This window comes from Peromyscus maniculatus, chromosome 5, assembly GCF_049852395.1.
Source record: "Peromyscus maniculatus bairdii isolate BWxNUB_F1_BW_parent chromosome 5, HU_Pman_BW_mat_3.1, whole genome shotgun sequence".
NCBI classification, from domain to species: Eukaryota; Metazoa; Chordata; class Mammalia; order Rodentia; family Cricetidae; genus Peromyscus; species Peromyscus maniculatus.
In genome coordinates, this window is record NC_134856.1 from 135,039,053 (window position 1) to 135,060,114 (window position 21,062).

The following is a 21,062-nucleotide window of genomic DNA, read 5'->3' on the forward strand; positions in this document are numbered from 1 at the left end:
GTAAAGTGGAAATGTGGTTCTTGTTAGCAAGGAGGCCTATACTGACAAGTTTGGCCACTTCCAAAGGTCTCCTCATACAGGATGGAGCTGAGGAGCTTCAGAACTGGAAGAAGACACAGTTGGGTGGCTAGTTGAAGATTGTAACCAGCTTCCCAGCGCAGGAAGTTTCACCATCCCACCACCTTCCAGTGACCATGCTCCCATGCAGGAGAACTCTACTCACCCAACTTATTAACCCCATTTCTGACCAGCACCCCTGTCCCGCACACGGTCAGCCATGCCAGTCTTCTTCCCATCCCCTCAACAAGGCCATGCTTCCTACCTCAAGGTACTTGCTGCTCTTCCCATGTAGATGCTGTTCTACCCTCTCTTACTGTGCTCAGCTAATTTCCAATGCTAAACACGCCAGGCATGGTAAACACAGTTGTCCCAGATATTCTCAATCCTGTTTCCTGTTTAAATTCCCTTTAGTGGAACTACCTGGTATGTCCGTCTGTGTGGTGTAGTAGACCCTTGTCTATCTCATGCAATGCTGTATCCTGGCACAGAATTAGTGCCCAGCAGGCACTAGTAGACATGTGTTGAGTAAATAAATGAATTGAATACTCCATTTACTTATTTATTTATTTTTGATACAGGGTTTCATGTCATTCAGGCTGGCCTTGAACTCTCTCTGGAGCCAAGGACAACCTTGGACTCCTGCTCTCCCGGCCTCCCAAGTGCTGGGATCACAGGTTTGTACACAACACCTGATTTTCTCTTCCCTTTCTTCTCTTAATCTGGACCTCACCCAAGTCTTTGCAGCAGACTATGGTGCCACTTTTACAGGCTCGAGAAGGGCCTCAGAGACAGGAACTGGACCCTCCGGCTGCCGGTCATTCCTTGCTGGTGACAAAGCACAGCGCTGCACACTTGCCCAAAACAAGGAACTGTTCGTTCCGTGGGTTGGTGTGGTTCTTATGACATTCTTGTGTGAGCTTGCTCTGCATTCACCTGACAGTTCTAGGCCAGCTGAGCACGGCTCTTCCCTACTCTGTCTCACACATCTGCACGGTGCCGTGGCTGGAGCACCTCTCTCCCTCACTCTGTCGTCCACATATCTGCACGGTGCCGTGGCTGGAGCACCGCTCTCCCTCACTCTGTCTCACACACATCTGCATGGTGCCATGGCTGGAACACCGCTCTCCCTCACTGTCTGGCACACATCTGCACGGTGCCATGGCTGGAGCACCTCTCTCCCTCACTCTGTCTCACACATCTGCACGGTGCCGTGGCTGGAGCACCACAGGGGTTGTGGAGGAAGAACTCAAGCTGCAAAGCTCCTTGATCCAGGTTCCTAGAGCAGGGCAGATGCTCCTCCACCCCCCATTGCACAGGAGCCTGGCCCAAACTCAGGGTCGTTTTGAAGCATTCATCCTTCCTAGCCACCAGGTGCCAGAGCCAGCCTGACTGCCTGTGACTCTGTAAGCACTGAAGGCACTATGCCCATCCAACAAGATCAGATGTCCTGGGTCTAAAGAACTGACTCAGTGGTTAAGAGCACCGGCTGTTCTTCCTGAAGACCTGAGTTTGAGTCCTACCACCCACATAGTGGCTCACAGCCATCTGTAACTCCGGTTCCAGGCTATCTAATACCCTCTTCTGGTCTCCATGGACATCAGGCACACACATGATATAAAGACATACATCCAGGCAGAACATTCATACATATAAAAATAAAAACTAACAACTTTAAAAAAAAAAAGAAGTCAGATGACCTCAGAAATGATAAGGGCTTTCCACAGGCTGAGCTCTTGTTAATAGTGCTTGTTCCCTGGGCACTCAGATAGGGAAGCAGCCTCTTTAGAACACTCCTCTAATGGCATCCTACAGAAGACAGAACGGAGACGGGGCGGGTTCTAGCCAAAGCCATTTCCACCAACACATTAGCGCCCATACAGTTACAGGCCGTCACGGTCTTGCTGAGAGGGGCTGGAAATGTGTGTGGACGGTGGCCTCACTCATCATGGGGAGGCGAGTCTGAAGATCACTGGGAACGAACGGGAGAAGCCTGGATTTGAACGTGGCTACAGAGGGAAGTGTGGGCAGGTTGGAAGCCCAGCAGTAGAGACACGTGATCCAACTTGCACTTTTTACAGATGAACTGGACAAGCCAACAAGAGAAGCATCCAGAACACCACTTTGGAGACAGATGGTTTGGCACAAGAGGACTTGGAAATATACCCCTAGTGAGCAGAAGATCTGCAAAACTTACCCTACTTCCCTTCCATTGCCCTGGCCAAGGCTTTCTCCTTTGCTGCCCAGGCCTCTCTGAGGTGAGGAGGACCCCTTAGGGTCACAGAGAAGGAAGTGGGCTTACAAACGGAGACACTTGCCCAATGCTTACCACGGGACCTCAGTGGAGGGATGCAGGCTGGCAGGATGGCTGTACTAGGCCCCGGGGCAGCAGCCTAGCAGAGGAGGGCAGGGGTCAGCTGAGCCGTCCCTGGATGTTTGGAGATCTAAGGTGTAAGGGAGTTTTCTGCAGAAGTTTTACAAAGGGAAGTAAGAGGTTCGGGTCTGCATGGATATCAGACACAGTCTACTGCCAGATGTCCACCTTAGGCTGCACTGGCTCCACATCTGGGAGATGGGACTTCCGGTCTGGACAGGCTTTATTTGCCCACCCCCAAAGCTCCACTCCCTCCCTACTCATTCCACCAGAACCCTGGGCTGACTGAGCTCTACCCATTTCAGTTCTCAGACCTCTGCCTTTCCAGGCCCCAGGATCCTCCAGGATTTTCTCCCGAAATTGCTTCTTCTCTCACACTTTGCAAGCTTGGAGTGCTCAGGTCCTGGGAACTCAGGTGAAGGATTAGTCTAATTTCTGCCTTAGAGTTCTCAAGCCAGAGTGGGCCATAGCTGGCTATTCCCTCTCACACCATCAGGGTGCACAGAGATGGGCTGGGTCCCAGACCAGGGAGCTGCCCAGGGTAACGGGCAGGAGGAAGCCACTGTGTGTGTGGGGGGGGGGGGGCGGGGGAACGACTGATAGGTGACCCTGTGAAAAGGACAGAGACAGGGGAGAAAGTGTCCAGAGACGGAAAGGGGGCAGAGAGAGAGAGAAGGGGAAGGAGGGAGAGAGAGGGGGAGAGGGAGAGAGAGGAAAAGAAGGAGGGAGGAGGGAGAGAGGAGGAAAAAGAGGGGAGAGGAGGGGGATGAATGTGGGAGAAAATGCTGAGGGAAGGAGCGGCTTTCAGAATAAGGAGGAGCGAGCTGGGGGCGGGGACGAGGAAGTGGGTGTTAGGCACACGCCACCAGCTCCATCCTGCCCTAGCCAGTGCAGGCGCGCGGACCTGAGCCAGGCGGTGCTGGCAGCGCACAGCAGCACCAGGTAAGGTAAGGTTTCCGCCGCCTCCCGGGAGACGTCTCTTCGGGATGGGGACGCGGGTGGGTGGTGCGATGACCAGGCTGTGGTGTGGCCGCTTTGGCGGCCTTCTCTAAAATTCTTGGGGTGCATTGTGACCCCGTGCCCAGTTCCACTTCAGGCTGCGCTGCAAACAGCACCTGACCTTGAGCTGACGCCTCTACCTCAGTTTTCTCCCGGTAACCCTCAAGGGTCATATCCACCACAAAGGGACATTAAGAGCTCCGTTTGCCGTCCTATCCTGCCGAGCAAAGGGTGTCGGGGCAGCCTCACACGCCCCCTACCCTCTAGGGTGGATTTGAAAGTCTGCTAGCACTTAAAGGCTTGCTTTGTCCCTCGGTCTGGGCGGGTTGCGCCCCTGATGTATGTGTGGGAGCTTGGAGAGACTTTCGGATCACCGAGCACCAGTGGAGAGTCTGGAGCCAACGGGAAGGAGGCTCTTTAGTTTCCCAAGAACAGGCCGCCTTACCTACATCCTCCTGGGTGCTGCCCTATAAAGGGTACCGAGGCGCCTCCCCTGCTCTAGACTGGGCGGGACTCCTCCATCCAGGACATCTGGTAGCTGTTGTCTGGTAGGGGAAGTGACCTCGACTCTGGCCTTGGCCTCCTGAGCAACACTTGTTCTGCTTACAGGGTGATGCTGCTGATACTATGCTGGCCCTGACTGTAAAATATGACCATGAAATGCATGGCACGGGGCCTGGCATCCAGCATGTGCCCGCCTGATCAGCTATGGTTCCCTGCTTGTTCCGTGTCTAGTGGGAAGAGTGGCTCCACACACACTTACTGGAGGTGACTGTGAGTGAGAGTCCCTCACCAAGCATTGCCTTTAGGGGTCAGGAAGGAAGAAAGGTCACTTCTCAGAGTCCCATAGGAAGCTGAAACCAGGCTGACTGGCCTGTGCAGCTGGCTCCTTTCCACGCTGTATCACCCTGTTCCAGTCAACCTCCTCCCCTTTAGTGTCAGCCCAGATGGCTCCCCTGGGTTCTGAAGCAGGCACAGTCCCTCTGTCCTGGACTAATTTGCACTAACTGAGTTAACTTAGATCTGTATTATCCAGCTGACATGAAATGAAGGATACATCAGAATTGGAGGGACAAGACAGCAGACAAAAATCTGGTGACAGATTCAATCTGGCAAACACTCCTTTTAGAGACACTATCTCCAGAAGATCCGGAGCCCCTCCCAGCTGTCATGTCCATGGGGAAAGCAAACCCAGCTGTGGTCCACCAACGCCCCAAGGAAGTAGAAGCAGGATTAAGCTGCAATTTGAAGGATTTAGCTCATCCTTTGCGGGAGGGGGAAATCTCTACTAATGGGGTAAGGGTCTGGGTAGGCCAAAAAGGTTACTTGCCGGAAATGTTTTAAAACAAGAGTACATCCACATGAAGTGATGGGGATGAGAACAAAGATTCTATCAATCCTCAAGATAATCATCAAAAATCAGAGTGTCTAAATGTCTGACAATAGGAGCTGACATGTTTTTACTAAAAACAGAGAGTTTTGAATGGATGAAAAGAGCCATTGCAGATACAGGTATGGCATGGCCCCAGATTTGGACAAAAGCTTAGGGGAAGGGGGCAAGGGGAATCAAAAAACAGTTACAATGTTTGCCGGGGTGGCAGGATTGGGGTGGGTTGTTCCTTGGGCTTTTCTGATTGTGTGCAAGGAGCACCCACTTCAGTAATCAGCACACAGACCTCTGTGGCTCCCCGGGCCTCTGTAGACGGTGTCCCTAAAGCAGAGTTTGCCAGATGGAGTTGCCGCCATCTCTTTGTTTCCTATCTTCTATCTGACCCCCCCATCCCCAGTTCTCATATACCCTCTGTCTCACTGTGAGTTAGATAATACAGATCTGAGAATGTCACCTCCCTGTTCAAAAATAGGTCCAAAGTCCTTAGACTGGCGTGCGTGGTTCTTCTGTGCTTCATACTTATGGGTGTGCACCTCCCCAGGGACCCCTGAAGATGGAGACTATGGAGCTACCTACCCTGCCTTTTCTCGCCAGTCTCTGCACAAAGCTAGTAGGAATGTTTCTTGTCAGTGACAGAAGAAACTGTAATTACTAATGCCAACAGCACTCGATACTCTGTGTGCTTTCCAATACCTAAGTAACCATCCCAGGGCCCTGTGAGAAGCGATGCCCTGGCCCACACAGGTTATAAAATGGCCCCTGAGTGACCACAAGTAATAAGCCCTGTGCTGGATTCCAGAGACCCAACATAAGTCACCTTCTCTACAGGGAATGCACAGACAGAATGGGAACAGTATCCTGGGGGCCTAGGCTGGGGAACTTGGGAAACTGGGGACCTCAGGGTGAGATACTCAAATGATTCTGCAAGAGTCACCAGCAAGGAGGGAAGTGCTTGACTGAGGACAGCTGTGCACTCCAGGGGACCTTTTCAGCAACTGCAAGTCTTTGACTATCACTATGTCAGGAGGGATGCTCTGGCATCTAGCTGTGGAGACCAGGGACACTGCTGAAGAATCCACAGTGTGCCCTCAGCCCTTTAGCAAAAAACGACCTGCCCCGAATGTGGATGGCGCTGGGCTTCACAATCCCCGGGGTGGAAGCCATCTCTCCTAAACAAGGATCAGCATGTGCAAGATGTCTGCAGATAGACACTAAGTGCCCCTTGAGTGCTGGCCTCTCCCATCCAGTGTCTGCCTGGCTCCCATGCTTCTACTCCATGCCTCCAAAAACCAGGGTGGTCTTTTTTTTTTTTTAACTCTAAAATTTTATACTATAAAATCTACCCATTTAAACAGTACAAGTCAAAGACTTAATATACCCACTGAGTTTCGAAAGCAAGTACTCTAAACCCTACCCATACCTATCATATAGATTACTAGTATTGGTATGTCCACAGTTACCAAATTTTAAAAACATCATCACTAAAATAAACCTGTACACCTCAGCAGCCACTATCCCCTCCACTCTTCACCCACTCCCCACCCAGACCCAGCCACTAATCTACTTTCTCTCTATATATAGACCTTTCTGTTCTGGACATCTCAGATAAATACTCTCACAACATGTGACCTTTTGTGACTGGCTTCTTCTGCCTTGTGAAATGTTCTCATGGTCCATCCTGTTGGAACGTGCATCAGTACTTCATGCCTTTTTAGAGCTGGCTAATATTCCATCGTATGAGTGCCACCTTCTATTTACCAGTTGATGGGAAGTTGGGTTGCTTCCACTTTAAGGCTGTTTTGAATAGTGTTGCTGTGAGCACTTGGGTACGGGCCTTTTGGAAAAATGCATACTTTCTGTGGGGTGTGTATGTGGGAGCAAAAGTGCGTTGATTTGAGTTTCCCTGAATCCGTTTGTGCCTGTCGTTCAGTATCGGTCCAAACATTCAGATAAACCTCACATCACTCTTTCTTAGACCACACTGCAGACTGCACAGATGTCTGTCCACCAGGCAGCCCGTGACCTTACCTGTGTCTCCCCTCTCTCTGCCAGCCTCAAAATAAGCTCACCCTCCAACCTGTTCATGTTTCTTCTTTCTGTGTTGCTCTTTGTCCATGTCCCTCTACCCATGTCGCTCCAGGGCTAGCCCCATAGAGGCCATCCCTGGCGCCTCACCCTCCAGGCTAGCCCAGACTCTCTAGCACATCTCAGACCTTCCTTTGATCATTTTTCCTACCTGATAAAATCTTGACGAACTGCTTCAGGTGTGAACACTCATTTCCTCCCTCTCCGTGATCCTGGGCAAGTAGATTTTCCTCTCTGGGTCTCACAGTGACTAATCTGAAAAAAAAAAAAAAAAAAAAAAAACCACAGGGGCCTGTCACTGCTGATCTCAGAGGGGTTTTCCAACTCAACCCTTATTTGACAGTGTAGTGAGGAAGGTGTGGGCCTGGCCACAAGGAGAGAAGGCCAGCTAGGCCCACGTTGGTCATGGATTGGAGCAAGCAGAATAGCACATTGCTACCACACTCATGGAAGCATTCTCCTGGAGCATATTTTGGGACCTGTGGCCTGGTTTCCAGGCTCAAAAAAAAAAGCGGCATGAGTGATCATATGTACTTCTGGCTCCAGAAAAAAATGAATGCCATGGTCACTGGCAACCCTAAAACTGCCCACTTCTGATAGAATGGCCTCCAAACATCCACCCCCCTCCGAGCATCAGAGCTAGCCATTCTTTCACTGAGGCATTCAGGAAACTCTCCAAGGTTGCCGTGTGTCCAACCCTGCACACTTCACAGAAGACAGAGACGGTGAGTGTGGCACCTGCCCAAGGATGCCTGTTTAGCAGGGAAGACGGTGACGGTGATGCCAGGGGACACTGCAGCCCTTCGGCCATGTGCAGCACTCACCCTTGGAGACTCAAACACCCACTCTTCAGAGGAAGTCATCTCCAAAGACTCCCAAAACTGCCTTGAGGTGATGGGAGTGCAAAGATTGCTGGGTATTCCAGGTGGAAACAGAGGAGGTCCAGGGGCACAGGGCTGCGAGCTTCTGGACATTCTCAGGGCAGTTAGAACAGCTAGGCTTCATTTGATGTCCACAGCGGGTGGAGTGGGAAGGGTCAGACAGAAGTCCACAGGGCTTAGACCCTTCACTGCCGAGTAGGCTGTGGGAGCCACGGGGGAGTCTAGGTTCCCACAGAAGTAATCAGGTTAGCATTTCCCAAAATGCCATTCCTCCAGGCAGCAAAGAGGAAGGTGGACTGGAGGAGGACACAGGCCTGGTACCCACTGAGGATGCCCTGGCCCTCGACCTTTACCTTGAGCAGCGATGAGGTCCAGACACCACAGCCAGAGAAGGGAATGGATTCAGAAGCTACTCAGGAGGTGAAATCACTATGGGGGGGGGGGCGGGGGGTAAAGGAAAGGAAGGAATGGGAATGGAGAGCAACAGCAGCAGCAGCAGCAGCGGGAACAGGCCAGGCTCCCGGGGTCTCTGCTGCTGCTGCGGAGGCCTAGACTGATGGGAATGGCATCTGAACACAACATTCCAGAGTTTTGGAGATGGAGCAGGAAGGAAGCCAGACAGGGTAGTTCAGACCCAGGCATCTGGACCACAGAGAAACAGGAAGGAGAATGCAGAGAACAAAGGATGAAAGCCTTCTGGGAACCTGACGAACAGACAGTGTGGTGGGAAGGTGCGGGGGAAACTGAGGCCTCATCACAGCCAAGAGCAGGAGGCTCAGCTGCAGAGCTACTATGGGTTGTTTCCAGAAGCAAAAATACTCATTACCCAGGAGAAAGCGCATGGCTGGAGTCAGGCATCTCTCGCCTCAGCTCCCACGCCCAGAGAGAAACATATGCTATCTTGCTACTCTAGTAGAGGAAAACGTCAGTCTCCCCCAAACTACTGCCAGTGAATCTGGTCCCAATCCAAAGCAAAACTCTCGAGCAATAATGACCTCTGAAAGGGCATTTAGAAAAGAGACATGTCAGCCAGGGAGCCTTCCAGACTCTGCAGGACACAGGAGGACGTGCAGAGATCACATGTCCAGGGGACTTTCACACAGCCCACAAGATGTTTGTTTGTTTGAATGAGCCAAATGTTTCATGTTTTACTAGCAGATATTAATTATGCATAACAATGGGTTTTATTATGACTTTTCCATGCATGTGCACACTGTATTTCAATTAGAGTCACACACCCATTCCCCCATCTCTGGTCCCTTTCCCACTCTCGCTAATCCCTTCCCTCTTTCTGACTAGGCCTTCTTCTGCTTTCACATTCGTGTATTGGTGTGCACACGCGCACACACACACACACACACACACACACGTGTCCCAGTGGTTTTCACTGGGGTTATTTATAGGAGTATGGGTAAGGGTTTGTTTACATGGGAAGCTTAGCAGTGGCTATACCACTGAAGAAACTGTTCTCTCCTACCGAGTGACATTAACTGTGTGTGGATTCTGGAGATGTGGAGCCCCGTGAGCCCTTCCCTGACAGACTGTCGATGGGCACAGTCTTGCATCTGTCTTGTATCGATATCTTGTATCACATCTGCTGTGAGTTCAAGAGGGCAATGACCATGCCTGGCTCAGTGCCCCACACCCCTCCCACTCTTCCCTCCCCCTTCCTTGGGTTCTTGCATCCTTTCGGCCCTTTCTTCCGAGAGGTACCCTGAGCCTTGGGGTGGTATAAACGTCTCCTTGATGGTTGGACATTTATCAGTTGTTTATCCTCAGTATTTTGATGTTATGAGTCCCTGCAGTCACTGTCAGTCACTGCAAAAAGAAACTTTTCTGACCAAAGCTGACAGCAGTACTTGTCATATGGGCATGAACACAGCCATGCAGAGGCATTTGGATGGGCACATCATGTCCATTTAGCAAGATAAAGCACTTGCTTCTTCATTGGGGCCTCTGCCTTCCCCAGCCACAGGGTTTATAGTAACAGAAGTGAATTGCCTCCAGCAGGGTAGGCATCTAATCTAATCAAGAGTCTGTTAGTTACCCTCATAACAGTCCTGCCTCAGCTGCACCAGCGAACACTCAGCTCGCCTGACTGGTTATGTTGTTGTACGAAGGGTCCACAGCTGAAAGGATGTTGATGACAACCCTCCCTCTGTGGCCTGCACAGTCCTTCCAACACTGAGGGCTCACACAGCGGGGAGGAAGTTTCCAGAGTAATTCCAGCTTGATTTCTCTGTGTCCTGCAGTCGAGATGTGTGAGCCAACATTTTAAAAGGAGAATTCACTGGAAATCAAGGCATCTTATTTTAAAGCCGAAAGATTTGAATTCACATCCAGCATTCTAGCTTCTTTTGAAAAATGTGATGAGGTGGCTCTGGGACCAGAGTGACCCACAGCTGTTTAGTGGCCACCCCGCTGGACATGGCGCTACCTGTTCCAGCACACACAGTGGATGTTAAGGTACACGGCCCACACACAGCCTCTGTGGACTCTACAAAAGGATTAGAATTGCTCCTGGGCAGGACTGATGAGGTTTCATCATAAAACTCAGAACATCATGTCATTTTTCTGTTGTTTGGTTTTGAGACAAGCTCACTAATCCAGCGTGGCCTCAAACTTGCAATTCTCCTGCCCAAGGCCTCCAGTCCCGGGATTATAGGTGTACAGTACCATCCCTAAAATGACAGCAACCAAAACCTAAGAGCGGTTTACTGCTTGGACTTCTCTTTAATATTTTCAGGATGTGGATGACCACAGAGGAGAAAACACTACAGATAAAAGGATTCACTGTATTTTATTTAAATTTTCATTATATTTTATATATAATTTATATTTTTATCCCAAAGGGGAACATGTATATGGTATCCTATATTACACGCATTTGTTTTTAGTTGCTAGCATTAACTCTCAATGGAGAAAGAAGGTAATAATTGGAATCAATAACCCCCCGCCAAAAAAAGTTATTACAATCTTATTTTTCTAAGCATTAGTATTTGGTGGTGTTCTCCTCTGCTTCACATTGATAGGATAGAAGTTCATAGAATCATTACCCATTATTTGAATCCTGATGAGTTTTTTAGAATCTAACTATAAGCATTTCCCCCTTATTATTTATAGTTTCCAATATGTGACAGTAGTAGGTATAGCATTTCTGATGCAGCATGATTGACTCAACTGCTCTTCAAGTTCTGAGCATCAAAAGTCACTTTCAACATCTGAACCATTGTCAAGTGCACAGAACATTCTAGGACTGCGTGGGCGTGTCCAGAAAGTCAGGCATCAAAGCCAGAAGCGTGCTTTCTGGCCCTCTGGGGTGGGAACTGGGGAGACCAGGAATGGGAGGGATAAGAGCTGCTAAGTGAGAAGACAAGATGAGGTCCCAGAGGAGAAGCAATAACAAAACATGCAGGCAGGAAGTTAGAGAAAGGCAGGCACTCATCTGGGCCAGCAGTTGGGCTTGTATGTCAGCAGCCCACAGCACTGGTGCACTGGTGTGAGCTCAGAGATAATGGGGCTTGAGATACAGTTGCCCCCCCACCCCCACCCCTCACAAGTCAGATGATGTGGTGGTTTGAATAAGAATGGCCCCCATAGGCTCATCTATTTGAATGCTTAGTCATCAGAGAATAGCACTTTTTGATAAGGATTAGGAGGTGTGGTCATGCTAGAGTAGGTGTGGCCTTGTTGGAGGAAGTGTGTCACTGCAGGCAGGTTTTGAGGTTTCTAAAGCCCAAGCCAGGCCCAGTAGTTCTCTCTTCCTGCTGCCTGCAGATCCAAATGTAGAATGTTCAGCTACTTCTCCAGCACCATGTCTGTCTACATACTGCCATGGTCTGGGCTGTGCTCCCCACCATGTTCCCACAGTGCTCCCCACCATGTTCCCACCGTGCTCCCTACCATGTTCCCACCGTGCTCTCCACCATGTTCCCACTGTGCTCCCCACTGTGCTCCCCACCGTGTTCCCACCGTGCTCCCCACCATGTTCCCACCGTGCTCCCCACCGTGTTCCCCACCGTGTTCCCCACCGTGTTCCCACCGTGCTCCCCACCATGTTCCCACCGTGTTCCCCACCGTGTTCCCACCGTGCTCCCCACTGTGTTCCCGCCGTGCTCCCCACCGTGTTCCCACAGTGCTCCCCACTGTGCTCCCCACCATCTTCCCACCGTGCTCCCCACTGTGTTCCCGCCGTGCTCCCCACCATGTTCCCACAGTGCTCCCCACCATGTTCCCACCGTGCTCCCCACCATGTTCCCACCGTGCTCCCCCACCGTGCTCCCCACCATGTTCCCACAGTGCTCCCCACCATGTTCCCACCATGTTCCCACCGTGCTCCCCACCATGTTCCCACCGTGCTCCCCACCGTGTTCCCACCATGTTCCCACAGTGCTCCCCACCATGTTCCCACCATGTTCCCACCATGTTCCCACCGTGCTCCCCACCATGTTCCCATAGTGCTCCCCACCGTGTTCCCACCGTGCTCCCCCACCGTGCTCCCCACCATGTTCCCACAGTGCTCCCCACCGTGTTCCCACCATGTTCCCACCGTGTTCCCACCATGTTCCCACCATGTTCCCACCGTGCTCCCCACCATGTTCCCACCGTGCTCCCCACCGTGTTCCCACCATGTTCCCACAGTGCTCCCCACCATGTTCCCACCATGTTCCCACCGTGCTCCCCACCATGTTCCCACAGTGCTCCCCACCATGTTCCCACCGTGCTCCCGCTGTGCTCCCCACCATGTTCCCACCATGCTCCCCACCATGTTCCCACCGTGCTCCCCACCATGCTCCCGCCGTGCTCCCCACCATGTTCCCACCATGCTCCCCACCATGTTCCCACCGTGCTCCCCACCATGTTCCCACCGTGCTCCCCACTGTGCTCCCCACCATGTTCCCACCGTGCTCCCCTACCATGTTCCCACAGTGCTCCCCACCATGATGATAATGAAGTAAACCTCTGAAACTGTAAGCAAGCCCCAGTTAAATCCTTTCTTATAAGAGCTGACGTAGTGATGATGTCTCCTCACAGCAATAGAACACTGACTAGGACAGATGATGTCGCACAGGGACAACTTCTATTCTTCTGGGTGACAGGTGTGAGGCAGGGAGAGCTGAGAGGCCAGAGAGAAGGTGCAGGTGCAGGGAAGTCTTGCTCTTAACCCTTAACCAAGAAACCTCCTAACACCTTCTGAGGTCAGGATGATCTCATCACTTTTCAGGAGGGGAAATGGAAGCAGAAACAAAGCCACTGCCCCCAAATTGCCCACACCTGGTCTACCCAGATCCCGCCCAAGAGGCCCAGAGAGCATGATTCTGTCCTAGACACCTGACTTCCTGGGCACTCCTAGCTCTGTGACTGGAGCCCCCAGCAACTGCCAGAAAGATATCATCTGCATCTGGGGCCTGAGGCTCACTGAGAATGAGATAGAGTGGGAAGAAGGTGTGGTCCAGCCCGTTAAAGCTGTGAGGCTACTGAAGCGGAGTACATATGCAGCGTGTCCGGGATGGGTTAGGAAGGAGACAACAAGGCCGTGGGCAGAGCTGTCTATAGGGGGATGGGGAAGCAGAGGAGACGAGCTTTCTCCAGTGAGGGAAACTGAGGCTGGACTGGCCCCTGGACTGTCTGAATAGCCTTCTCCAGGGAGGCTGCACCATGTCCGCCTTCTCATTGCACACACTTGAGAGACACACATGCAGGGAGGCACAGAGAGCTGTCACCCCTTCTCAGATGCCGCAGTGTTCACTTCATCAACGTCTGCCGTCCACGTGGCATCCAAGTCACGAGCCTCGTTTGCTCATGTGAGTATTTTAAAATAAAACAAATCAGGGGCCAGTGTAGAGAAGTTCAAAGAAGAGTTCTTGTCAAGTATTCCTGAGGGCTTAGGTTCCATCCCTGGCACCACTTTATCAGAATGATTGCCTACTAATGAATTCGGGCTTTATTTCTATTCCATGAGCACATGTTACCTTTCCATTGCTACAGCCAAAAGAATTATAGAAGGAACTTAATTTCTTGTTAGAATAACCAACCTACCTCCAAGTTTTCCAGACTGACTGACTCCCCTGCTTCAGGGCCACGACTGTGTTCAAACAAGACCCAAGCATCCCTAACAGAACCCTCTTAACATTTCCAAAAAGCATTAGCACTCCACCAGGGGAATCGGTCTCTTCTGCTCTTGGCCGGAGCCGCAGAACCCTGAAGATGTCATGATTATCTAATTAGGTGGAGACTTTCTAAGCAGCCTCATTTTCACAAACTAAGGGAGCTGTTACCTCAAAATAGCAAACTCCAGCCTCTCAGAGACCAGGCAGCTGACATCCCTGCCTGGTAGATCTGCTCCAAGTGACCACAGCGTGAGGACAGACCCAAAGCTGGCCAGTAGAGATGTGGCCCTGAAATGTTTTCCAGAGGCACCAGCCATCCTTCCTCTCTGACAACTGGAAATGCAGTTAGCACTTCTAACCCAGGGAATATCACAGAAGGGCCCAGCCTCCCGTGGACATGCTCAGGATGCTTCCCTCATCTTCCAGCTGGGCAGACATCATCCAGCACAAAGCCTATCTTAACAAGTGAGGCCCACTTCATGAGATTTCTTGAGGTCTGTTCTAAAAGTGTGTGGTTTTGGTCCTTGCAAAAAAATGTAAAAAAAAAAAAAAATACAAAGCCAAGCCACAGCAAGTCAGAAACTAACTCTAACTAGAAATCTAGATTTTCCAATACATCTCCTGATTATAAAAGTGGGCGTTTAAAAAATTATAATATTGTTTAAGTGCAATAATACTCTTGAGTAGACTAAAATCTGTGTAGCCACTCACTTACTTTTTACACACAAACATTAATAAACTGAGGGAAATCATGTCACTGAAGGGGCTGGGGGCAATAGCACTGTCTTTGGAGGTAATCAAGGAAAGGTAGTCTGTCTGTCCATATGGATTTCTGCACACTCAGTGATACTGGGCTATTTCCAGTCCTCCGTCTAGAATTAGATGATGCACAGATTCCATGAGCCTTGCCCTTACCTCTGGCATCCCTTCTTCTCCCTCACCCCATGACTTGTCTGAGACCACAGGGACTCTTTGAGAGTCTACACTGTTCACAAAGGAGGTCAGTTCCCAGTGTGCCACTGGCCAAAGACCTGCCACATGAGGGCTACAAAAGTCTTGTCCAGGCTTGCTTTGCCAAACCTTGTCCAGGCACAGGCCTGTCACAATGTTTCTGATCTCATCTGTGACTGAAAGTTGGTGTGACCGGGGGCCTCTGAGAACATGGAATCATTTTCAGAAGAACCACCAAGGGCTTATCAGGCTTATGAGCCCTGTGTGGGTTTGATCTCCCCAGTAGAGTGGAATCTTAAAAATCTCCCTTGGCCTGGTGTCTCGGAAACTTTCCCCATGTATTATGCATTCAGAGTTTGACTATACCTTGCCACCGGGATGGATTTCTTGCTCTGCAATGGTCTCCCCCTCCCACTTGACCTTACCCCTCTCCCTCACTGTTAATGCCACCATTAGGGGGCTGTCACTTAACGAACTGAGTACCAAAGTGACCCCTCCCAGCACGGGCTCCCCTTCCTCTCTGATCTCTCCCCTTCACAGCCATTCTCTACCACCCAACCCAAGCATGGGCCCATCCAGCCTGCCCTGGCCTGGTTCCCAGTCCACAGGCTGTTGTAGATGGATTTGTTTTAGTCGCGCTCTGCCTCTCTCCATCTGGTGACCTTGGCTGCCTTCACTCTCAGACAAGGTGGGACTTCAAATAAGCTTCTGTAAGAGAGAACCAGACAGTAACCATGAGGCATGCCATCTGTAGGGGAGCCTCAGTGTTCCTTACACAGCCCTGACTTCCAGATTCTTCCTCTCAGCAGTGTGCTGTGATATACTACTTACAGATGGAAACGCAGCCTCAGAGAGGTCAACAATTTCCCCAGCAACACAATGGAGACATTGCTAAGTCAATATCTGACACAGGTCAGGCCTTCCCACTGCATAGTGTTGGCTCTCTGGGGAGGGCGAGATAATTCCTCTGGTGCAGAGCCGGCAGCCCTGGGGGCTCACCCAAGATAGATTGGGGTCATCAGTGACATATGTACAACAAATGTCCAGATGTCCTGTAAACCTTCCTCGGAACATGGAGAGAACACCTGTCACGTCCTACCATCCCCACTCTCCACCGCCTTTCAAAGGTAGACCAGTTACCCTCTGGACTGGCCTCTGAGGCTTCAACAACATCTGAGGCTGTGCTTTGCATTTATTGTTAGGGTGACCTACGTGTGGGAGAGTGAGCCTATCCATGTAGATAATGATCGGAAAATTTCTTTTGCAAAAATTCAACCCATTCAAGGGGAAATGGCAGATTAAAAAATATAGACATGATATTTTGTAAATTTTGCAAGGATAATGATGGGGTGAGTGAGGCTTGGGAAATGGAGAGGAGACGGGTAAAATCTAAGGAGTTGAATTCCATGAGGGTGGGCTCTTGATAGCTATAACCAGCTGTATGGCCTCCATCAAGGTACCTGGTTTCTCTGTGTCACACTGCAAAGTGGGGGGACACTGGTATCCCTGTCCACAGTCCATGGTTCTCCTACAGGTTGAGGTAATGGGTGTGGAGAGGCTGGGGGAGGCTAAGATAACCAGCAGGGTGAATGTTCTTGGCAAGGGTTAGCTGTTTGCTTCTGATACCTCTAAAATGACCCAGCTGACTACACCACTAATCTGTACCCTGCTGGAAGGGCAAAACCTTCAAGGTATGAGCTTGGGGCAGAGAACAGAGCAGGAGAGACGTGGTCCCTGGGTCCACGGTGGTAGAGGCGATGGTGGTAATGGTTAGGGTGGTGGTGATGGCTGAGATGATGGAGGTGACGGCGGGGCTGAGAGTGATGCATCCGTGGGGCAGACCTGAAGGCTGTTTGGAAGAGAAATGTAGACCTGACAGACAGAGCTCTGTAGAGCTGCCTATAAAGGAGGGCTGGGAGCCTTTCACAGATCTACAAAAAACATTTACAAACCCACATTCACACACACAAAGTTCCAGATCAAAAACACAGGAGAGGAAACCACAAACTGCAAGTGACAGCTTATGACCAGACATCAGCCATCCAGGCACATCCACATGGTCCTTTGTGTGGGATGTAGCCATCCAGGCACATCCACGCGGTCCTTTCTGTGGGATGTAGCCATCCGGACACATCCACGTGGTCCTTTCTGTGGGATGTGCACGAAGTGTGGTGCCTCCTCCCCCTCCCTGGGAATATGGTTTTCAACAGGAAGTGTGTAAGGTCCTGACCATGTCACTAAATGACTTACTGGAAAAAGTTTTGTAAAAAAGCTCCCGTCAGTGGAAGTATGTAAGGAGACCAAGAATGCTGGCTCTTGCAGGTGTTGTAAAAGGGCCTTCCTGGATGCTAGGGAATGGCTGTGTTTGGATTCTACCCAGATCTCTCTTAGTTTGTTATTTGGAAGACACATAATTCCTTCCTTCCTTCCTTCCTTCTTTCCTTCCTTCCTTCTCTTGCATATAGAGTATGGAGAAACTCAAGTTGTGCTATGCCTGTCTACTCATTTTTCTGCCAAAAAAACTGAGGGTATGAAACTTGTTGGATACAACCCAGAAAATCAGAGTCACACCAGGACTTAGCCTGGGAATCCAAATTTGTACTAGGTTACCCTCCTCACCCCAGTCCCTGCCCTGAAGCTTTTGTCCCCAGGGTGGCAGGGATTTGGGCTTCTCTGCCAAAGCAGGGAGTCCTCAGCTTTACTTCCTTGAGAACCAAGGCAGAAGTGTGCCTGGGCTCCGTCTAGCCCCGTTGATACATTCTTTCATTGGGCCTTCCCCACACCTGCATGCCAACCTATGCTCATGGTACCTATGCTCATGGTATACTTTGACCAAGATGCTGCAATGCCTAGTTTATAAAATAGATATGAGCAGTAGCTACGGAGCTGCTGAGGAGATTAAACGAGACGGCGTGTGTAAAAGGAGCTAGAATGATGCCTAGCTCTTCCAAGTGCCCGATAATGGAGTATTACTGTGTGATGGTGGTCATTCAGATTATATTTGGCCACTCCAGCTAACAGTCCTTAATCTCCTATTGCCTGTCAGGAAGCAAGATAAAGGGGCTCTTAGATCTTACACTAGCCAGAGCTCACACTCCAACGGGGAGTGGCAAAAAGTAGGGGAATAAGCCAGGCAGGTATAGGCCGGAGGCTGAGGCAGGAGAATCAAGATTTCAAAGTCATTCTCCCCTACACAGTGAGTTCAAGGTCAACTTGGCTGTGAGATTGTGTCTCAAAAAAAAAAAAAATTAAGGAATGAAAAATGTGCTGTGCAAAAGGCTAGGTGGGGTGGTCGTGACAGGGGTGGAGGGTCGGGTGGCCCCTCTTCAGAACTGATGCTGTGCTGAGGTAAGGCATCTGCACCTGCAGAGTAATTCGGAGTTGGTGGCAGCGGTAGTGGCCGAGAGAGAAGAGGAGAAGGTTATGGATGTCGGAGGCAGGACACAAGGGCGGTGGTCGGGTGCTGGTGATGAAGGAAGGGTGGGGAACTAAGGGTACCATCAAAGCATTTCCCCGAGCAGTTCTCTGAACAGTGAGGTGTCTGAAGGCTGGGCAAGAGCAGAGTAGGACAAACGCTCGGGGACCCACTTAGCCATACACAGAGCAGACAAGACTATCGACAGAAACTAGACCAGTGGTCACCAGGGGCCCAGGAGGGGACCACCAAGGCTAGGGTCTCCTATCAGGAAGCCAGTCAAGGGGAAAGTTGTACAATATGATAAAGGTCCTGAAAGCTGCTGGGCTGGGCTCTGAAACAGTGACTTACACAAATTTCAGCCCAAGTGGGGAAAAAAAAAGCCAAGGAGAAATAGTAGCTTTCTCAGACAAACAAAAACTAAGGGACCTCGTCCCCAGGTATGGCTTGGCCACCTCCATGCACTACTGTCAGATGCCAAGCAGATGTCACTGAAAAGGAGACATGGCAGCTGAGCTGCCCACCGATGCACTTGGAAAGCCATGGAGGCTCAGACTCTGACCTAAACCTTGCTCAAAGCTCTGCCAGTAGCCTCTGCTGTGTGCCTTTAGACAAGTGACTTGCTCTCTCTGAGCCTCAGGCAGCACGAACATTCATCCCAGCGGTAGATGTGTTATCACCTGTATGTGTCTGGCCTGTGGTGGCCGACTGGCACATGGGAATGGTCACCATCTAGACTTCGAATCCAAATCACCTTCTCTTTCTATGATCCATCCATCATACTAGAGAGGCCTCTGTGACCCCAGCACCCTGCTCTGGGCTGATGGGAACCTGGCTGAGAGGCAGCAAGGCTCTCACCTACCTGGGCCAAGAGCAGAACTACAGGCCTTTGCCCCAGATTCCAGGTGACATTCAGATACGCTCACCTTTCAGCCGGTCTGGGGAGGGGGCACAATGTTTGGAGCGAGGTGGTGTGAGGACAAGCAAAAGCCAGCTCTGGTTTTAGGCTCTTGTGGCCAGAAGAAACAGAAGGGGAGAGAAAGCTCCCGTAAGGCGAGGCCTTCCCACTAAGCAACAGCCCCCTCCAGATGTCTTCCTGCAGCGAAGGCTATGACCAAATGTCCCACCCACTACTTATGAGGAAGCCGCTACCGATCTCACCACCAAAGACATGAAAGACTCATGTGGCCATGATTTTCAGGAAGGAGGAAGCCTGAGATGCAAACAGAGGCAGTCAGGCCAAGCGGCCTTTGTCTGCTGAAAAGCTAAATGCAGAGTAGCTAAGAATAGGGGCTGTGGAGGCAGACAGATCTGGGCTCAAATCCTGACTTTTCCTCTTCCCGGTTTTGAGACTCTGGGCAAGTGCCACAACTCCTGAGCTCTGATTTCTGCCTTTGTAAAGTGAGGAGAATAAAAATCTCTCCACCTGACAAAATTATGCAAAGATTAAATATAACAGTGCGTAGCCCCGGGCCAGTCATGAGGTAAACACTCTGGTCTAAAATAGTTCCCAGGGGACAAGCCTCACTGACTGCTCAGGGAGACCTGGCATTCTGTGTGTTATCTGCTCCCTGGATGACCTTGAACTTATTCAGTGAACTGTCAGAGGCACCATGTTGTCCTTAGAAGTCTAAACCTCTGAGCGCTCCATCCTCAGCTGCACTTTCCTCCTGACGATCAGCTGGGAAGACTGGCAGGAGCTGAATCTCGAAAGCAAGGCAGGCAGTGTTGTTTCTACTCGAACGAAAGAGGAACCTTTGGGGAGCCTGGCACAATCACACTCATGACCTCATGGCTGTGAACCTCATGGAGGGAATGATGGTGACCTCGGGGCTTAGGAGCTCGGAGGCGGTGGACTTCTTACAAAGTAGCCCTCTCCCTAACCTGGAGCCCTTTCCAACTCTGCCTCCCTTAATGCGACCTGGTCACCTACTTCCATTCTGACATGCCATCCCTTCTACCTGGCATGCCCCGCCCCGCCCCTTCCCTTTCCATCATGACAAATCATGTGTCTACTGGGTTTTGAGTAGACAACATGCAGGATGAGAAGCCTGGGAAGGTCCTCAAAAGAGGGTGGTGAAAGGGAATCTCCCACCCCTGGTGTGGCTACCCATCCCCTCCATGGAGGCATGGGTACCCTTCTCTGTGACCTGGAGGCTTCCCGCATTGGCCCAGTGGCTCTAAGCTAGTCTTATTGATTGGTGGCTCCTCCACAGTCTCTCTCTCTCTCTCTCTCTCTCTCTCTCTCTCTCTCTCTCTCTCTCTCTCTCTCTCTCTCTCGTGTGTGTGTGTGTGTGTGTGTGTGTGTGTGTGTGTGTGTGTGTGTGTGTGAGAGAGAGAGAGAGAGAGAGAGAGAGAGAGAGAGAGAGAGAGAGAGAGTTTGAGACAGGGTTTCTCCATGTAGCCCTGGCTTTCCTGGAACTCACTCTGTAGAACAGGCTGACCTTGAACCCACAGAGCTCCACCTGCCTCTGCCTCCTGAGTGCTGGGATCAAAGGCGTGCGCCACCACCGCACCCAGCTTCTTGTGTGCACTTTTATGTTCTTTCTAGACTCTGCTAGCACACGCGGTGTTGGGGAAACCCCAGAACCAACCTGCAGAAGCACAACCGCTGGGCCAGCAGTGGGAGGAGGGCTTCAATGTCCCTCTCACTGGTGATCCCAGCCACTAAGCCGCTCTAGCCAGAGGATAGCCTGCGCCATCAGTTCAGAGATAGCCTGGACAATGGAGGGAGAGTCCCGTCTCAAAATAGATGAGTAAATAATTAATAATTATGATGGTGATGATGATGGGTGCTTCT

At 50.9% G+C, this 21,062-nt stretch overlaps 1 protein-coding gene across 3 annotated transcripts in view; it reads left to right on the top strand.

Annotated features, from left to right (window-relative positions):
- Positions 1–3,297: 3,297 nt before the first annotated feature.
- Positions 3,298–21,062, top strand: part of Hrh2 (histamine receptor H2) — a 52,408-nt gene continuing 34,643 nt past the window's right edge. For 2 of the 3 annotated variants that reach the window (XR_013051660.1, XM_015995750.3), the window contains exon 1: positions 3,312–3,378. The gene's annotated coding sequence lies outside the window, so the exon portion shown is untranslated. Of the gene's footprint in view, positions 3,379–21,062 lie in introns of all 3 variants that reach the window. The other variant, XM_006976833.4, reaches the window with a different exon arrangement.